The sequence below is a fragment of the Pinus tabuliformis genome, chromosome J (genome assembly GCF_031772625.1).
Source record: "Pinus tabuliformis cultivar Carrire ecotype Pingquan chromosome J, CPIR1, whole genome shotgun sequence".
Classification (NCBI taxonomy): Eukaryota; Viridiplantae; Streptophyta; class Pinopsida; order Pinales; family Pinaceae; genus Pinus; species Pinus tabuliformis.
Genome location: NC_142295.1, coordinates 284,829,710 through 284,835,751, shown reverse-complemented (window position 1 = coordinate 284,835,751; position 6,042 = coordinate 284,829,710).

Genomic DNA, 6,042 nt, shown 5'->3' with positions numbered 1-6,042 from the left:
TTTATTTTTGTCAAGCTTGAGGAGGATAACATATGCTTGTTCTATAATTTTCCCTTCGGGCAAACCCATCGCTATGTTTTAACGAGCCTAGCGATAGTGAAACTCGTTCTCGTCTAAAGACAAGTTTGTCGCTATTTAATGTTTTTAACGAGTCTAACGACAAAGATAACTCGGTCCTTTTCATTTTTAGAGAGTCTGAAAAGGTACGTAAAGTCAACTCCGAAAGTCCTTTTTCGTCATCTAATCCCTTAAGTCCGAAAAAGTATAAAACAATACAGAAGGGATGAATTTTCGATAGTTTTAACGAGCCGAACAAAACAAGCACTCGATCTTTTTGTGCAATAATCCCTCAGGTCCAAAAAGATTAAAATCTAAAGGAAGGATAGCACTTCTGGTCGCTTTAACGAGCTGGAAGGCCAAAACTCGGCAATCTTTTCATATTTTACGAGTCAGATGAAAAGAGCTTAAAGAAGACTCGTCTTTTGAGGAACGAGTGATAAAACGGGTTAGCAGCTGATTCCAGGTAAGGGTTGGAATTTTCCAATCACGACAGTGTCACAAGGATGGCTAGTGAAATCACTCTTCGCAGCTGTTCCTCAAAATGGGTAAACAATCAATATGGAGGTGAATGATCGGCCAATGGAAAAGTGGAGGTGACGGTGCAAACACGACCAAGGCTTTAGTGGCTGATAATGTTACATTCACGGTGGTTATTTACCGGAGGGTAGTTCATTTTTTAACGAGCTTAAACGCGGAAAAACACTACTCGGTCTTATGTTTATTTTTTAACGAGCATGAACTATGTGCTAAAATTGCTCGATTAATCCAGTCATATGATAAGAATGTCTCATGTAAGATTCCATTTTTTATGGAGCTTGCGCCTTACAAAGCTTTGCTCCGGAATCCTTTCTTTATGCAAGTTAGGAAACGACTAACCCAAAAAACAGATAAATAATCGCTCTTTGCTTGCACTCCAAAAGGTTTGCATACCCCAGGTATAAAGTACAATTTCAAGGTTACCTCTCAATTTGCAGATAAAACATTTGTTCTACCAGGAAAGGCCTACCTCTTTCAGGTTACCAAAGATTGTCTCATTTGCGCAGCAAACAAAACACCTCTTCGGCGATGTCTACCGAGATAGACAAAGGTGAGTGACAACGAGCGCCAAACACATAACTTTGACAAAAGAATCTTATTCTAGAATAACCCCTCTTCCAAGACGGACGGAGTACAGACTAGTCATATTCTCCCGCGGAAACCTACCCTATACCCAAAGTTTTCCTGCCGAAGCAGACCAGGACGCATGCCCCCTGGGTTACAATCATATCCTTCCGAATTACTCGCGCCAATTTGTTGTTGGGAAAAGTATCCAATTCGGAATTCCCCTATCCCACTCTAAGGTGTGATAGTGCCTTAGCAACAAACAAGGTAAACTAATTGAGTATTCTTCTTTATGAAATGTAAATGAGGAGAAAGGATGTAACTAACCTGTGTCTTCCGCTAGTTTGTCGATCCAAATCACTCCTCTCTTCAGTAGCTCCCAGCTTCTTGCTCCTTCACTGGCCTAGCTTCACCGAATTCCTGCAAGATCACAAGAGAGATAAACTACACAAAGATACAGATATACATTCATAAAAAGCTCAAGATCAGATTAAGCTAAACATGTATGCATAACAAAACATCATTGGTACACAACATGTAGGAGAAACTCAAATAGTTTATTGATAGAATAAGAAAGTCCAAGAGGAGATACAACCAAGTGAGTTCCGATCCAGCATCTACCTCCCAGCAAAGGAATCCCTTCCTCTCCTCCAACAAAGCATAAATCACCCAATGTACTAATCTCAATCTCAAACCAACAACAATTCTCTGCAAAGTACAAAATTCCAGCCTCCAAAACCTCTGGGTGAGAGATCCATATATAGATGTAAGCAGAGAGGATGAGTCAGCTTATGTTTTGACTTGTGGCTTCTCTCTGTCAGTTCTTGCTTCCACTTGGAGGTTGAGAGCCTCTTACTCATCACTAGTCGAATTCATTGAGGCAAGTGTCATTGGAGAAGATTCTGGAAGCTTCCAGGGTCTTTCCACCTCGTTGAATGAGTTTGCCATTTGTCATTTCCCACTCAGCGCACCCTGGTAGTGATTCCACCTATGTTGCAGTGTACTTAGCCAGTGTAGCTTCTGCATTTCAACGCAGGCAGCTAGTGGAGCCTCTGAATTGATCCTGAATTGATTGTTTCTGAGTGGTTTTTGGTGGAGAACTTCCGGGAGAAGCTGTCATTGGTTCACCTTGTTCCTTTAGGAGCTGTAACAACATATTTAGGGACTTTGGATCCCTTGAATTATGGACATTTCATGCTTATAGCTGTAAGGCACAAAAATGTCTATAACAGGATCGGGGGCAGTGCCCTCGAAGCTAAAAATAGATGTAAAATTGACTTGTAAAATATTGTAATTTCATAGTCAATCTGGGTCATTCATTAGGCGGAGATCTGATGGCATAATTTATATTTAACTTAGGGTTTTTTTCCCTAGAAGTCACCCCCTCTCTATATACGAGGGAATTGTATTGCGTCTATGTAGATTTGTATTCTGAGTGAGAAAGAGAGAGGAGATTGTGTGAGAGCAAAGAGGGAATTATAGCGGATCTGTAGTAGCTTGTGTCTCTTAAGTTTGCTGGATAATATAAAAGGAAGGATTGGCTATTTCTTTGTGGACATAGCCCAAATTGGGTGAACCAAGTATATCTGTATCTCTCTTGTTTTATGTGTTTTCTGTGTTTGTATTTCTGCAATATATTTTATGTGTTTCGTTGCTCTGTAATATATAATTTTCTAACATGGAGGAAAAAAATGGGGTCAGAAGAGAAAGCCTTCCATACCCTTGGAATGAAATTAGCTACCACCTCATTAAATATATATCATGTGAAGGGAGATACAATGTGGTGTATGGATACCATTTCAGGCTTCTCCAAGAACTGAGATTTGGAGCAGTCGAACATCCTCAAAATAGACTAAGTATACCCTACTTTGTTCTTCAATCAATGATATATATGAGCATCAAAGCGTAGGAAGGGAAACATCAATAGCTAGCCCATCATGGGTTAATCAAACTTATCCTAGAAGATGCTCTCCAAAACCTAAGACTCCCTATTACATGGACAACTTTCAGAGACATGCAGGCAGAGGGAGAAATAAAAGCTCTTGAATATGAAAAAAGCCCTAGTGCTAGTGGGAGGGATGAAGAAGAAAAAAAAGAGGAAAAAGAGGAAGAAAAGGGGGAGGAAAATGAAGAAGAGACAGAAGAAGAAGCAAAAGAAGAAACAGAGGAAAAGAGTGAGGAACTGGAAGAAGAAGAGGAAGAGAAAGACAAGGATGAGAAGGAGAATGGAAAAGAGGAAACAAAAGGTAGGGAAGAGCAGAGGTCTACAGTTCAAGGCAAATAAGGGGAAGAATCACCAAGGGTATCTCTAGAACCCACTGAGAAAGAGGTAGCAGCTGCTCTTACTTCCCTATGTATACCTATCAAGCAAAAAGGGAAGAGATAGAGACAAACCCCATTGTACTTTAGGACTAGAAAAAGCACAAGAATCAGGCAAGGAAGACCTCAAATGCCCACCAAAATTCCTATTGTCATTGAAGACTCAACAAAGCAGCAAGAAAAGGCAGCCCCTCTTGAGAAAAATCGAGGAGAAGGATCATCAGGACAAGCCTCTCCCAAATATCCCATCACTTATGTTAGGAGGTTTGTCACCAGGTTTTCCTCATCAAAGGGAAAAGGTCTCCTATAGGAGACACAAAAGGACCTACAGGAAGCAGATGTTGGCATTATGACACAAGTGTTGTCCTTTATGGAAACTCACTCAGATGATAGATCACAGTGCAGTAGGTTAACAATACAGAGTTTCAGATAAGACTTCACAGAATGAAGAAAGAGAGGTATACGCAGGTTCACCATTGGCCAAGCAGTGCACACATGGGTTCACTGTATCCAAGTCACGTATACGTACACACGCACTTTCACAAAAGGTAAAGAATGTATACCTTGGAAAACCAAGCTTTTGGTCCAAAATATTTGGTCCATGGTATTTTGATCCATGGTATTGGTCCATGGTATCAGGTCCGAGATATTGACCCTAGGTATTTTGATCCAAGGTATTGGTCCTAAGTGGTTTTGGTCCATGGTATTGAGAAAGGCCTAAAACTATAAAAGGAGGAGAAGGTCATTAGTCCAAGGCACTCAAGTATTGAATATCTGATGAAGAGTGAGATCTACTATGCAGGTTATTGGGTTATGGTGCATTGCTGGATTTGAAACAAGGAGGAACCTTAATGCGCAAAGTGAACTATCATTATGTGTTTTTGCTCATACTCTAGATCTGAATACTGATGCATATATTATTCCGTAAATGATATGATCTGGGTATAACTGAAGTCTGGTATAACTGCAGAATAATGAATTAATAGTTGCAGATGTGTACGATGGTTGGCTTTGAGGAAAGCACGTATACACGCAGGTTCGACACAAGAAAGTAGCATATACCTTATAATCAATGTTTTAGTTGCTGCTGTTTGTTTTTGCAGTGTTCTGGATTATGGCTTGGGTTCTGGTTACAGTGTTCTGGTAACAGCATTCTGAGTAATCAGAGTGATTGATTGATTCGTTTGTGGTTGGTTCAAGAAGAAGATTGGTTGATGCAGATATATTTGATGATTGAATAATGTTGTTGATGGATCCAGTCTGAAAATTCATGAAACCTGGTCCCTGGAATAAAAGAGAAGGTTGTAGCCTTCTGTAGGCCGAAACCTACGTACTAGTAAACATATCAGCCAATACAAGAGCTAGGGGGTTGTAGCTCTCTTCCAGTAGAAGCTGGAGAATGAGAGAAGGTTGTAGCCTTCTGCAGGTAGAAGACTGCATATTGGTATAAGTCTACATTAGTACAAAAATTGTAAACATAATTTTCTTATTATTAAAAGAAGACAGAGTTGATTCCAGCAGGTGGTTTTCACCCACATTGGATTTCCACCTTATATCTTGGTGTTCATGTGTGTTTTCTATGTGTGATGATCTATTCTATTTTTACTGCACTTGGTTACTGCTTATATGGTTAATAAAGTTTTGATGCACTATTTAAAGATCAACATATGATGATATAACTGAATCATAAGTTTGCTGGATATACGCTAGTTGCATTAAACACAGTTGCGTGTACACGCGTGTTCTCTAAATTGAAGTAGTGTATATGAATCTGATTATGGAAATGAAAATTTATTGATTTGCTAATACTGATTCACCCCCCCTCTCAGTATTATTTCCAACATCAGAGGCCATCCTACAGGAAACTCTGCTAAACCTATAGGAAACTCAAAAAATGGACCAAGAAGGTATCACTCAGCAAGAAACAAAGAAGGAAAACCCAGAAATGAGAGATCCTAGTCCTCAACCCAACCTCGACCCTTACTACAAGTTCATTGAAGGGGGTAGGGTCATCCCACAGAAATTTTCCATCCTCTTATTCTTTGAGCTTGAGAAAGAAAGGGCAAGAACACACAGGTGGATACAAATTGCCAAGTCCAAAGGAGTGGAGGATGTGGACCACATGGAGGATAAAGTAAAGGAGATGGACAGAGAACTGAGCAACATAAGGGACAAAGAGGAAATGATGAAAGCTCAGTTAGAAGTAGAGAATGCATGGCTAAGGGGATAGTTACAAGAAAGGGAAAGCCAGTTAGCAGCTATAACCAGTTTATTCTTAGAGGAAATCCAGTGCAAGATGCCAACAAAGTCTTATGCCTTGTATCTTAAGGAGTAGTGGCTACAGTTCCAAATTAAGACTTTAGCAAAGAGAAGCGCTATGCACTTCCAATACTATAGACAATTCATTGATCTCTATGATCAAAGCACCTTGGAGGATAGAGCTAAAATTTCTGAGTTTTACCTACACAACTTGGTCCTGACAGATTTGAATGTGTGGGACCCAAGTTCAACACTCAGGGACTTGCAATTGATGGCCTTAGCATCATGGATGAATCATGAGGA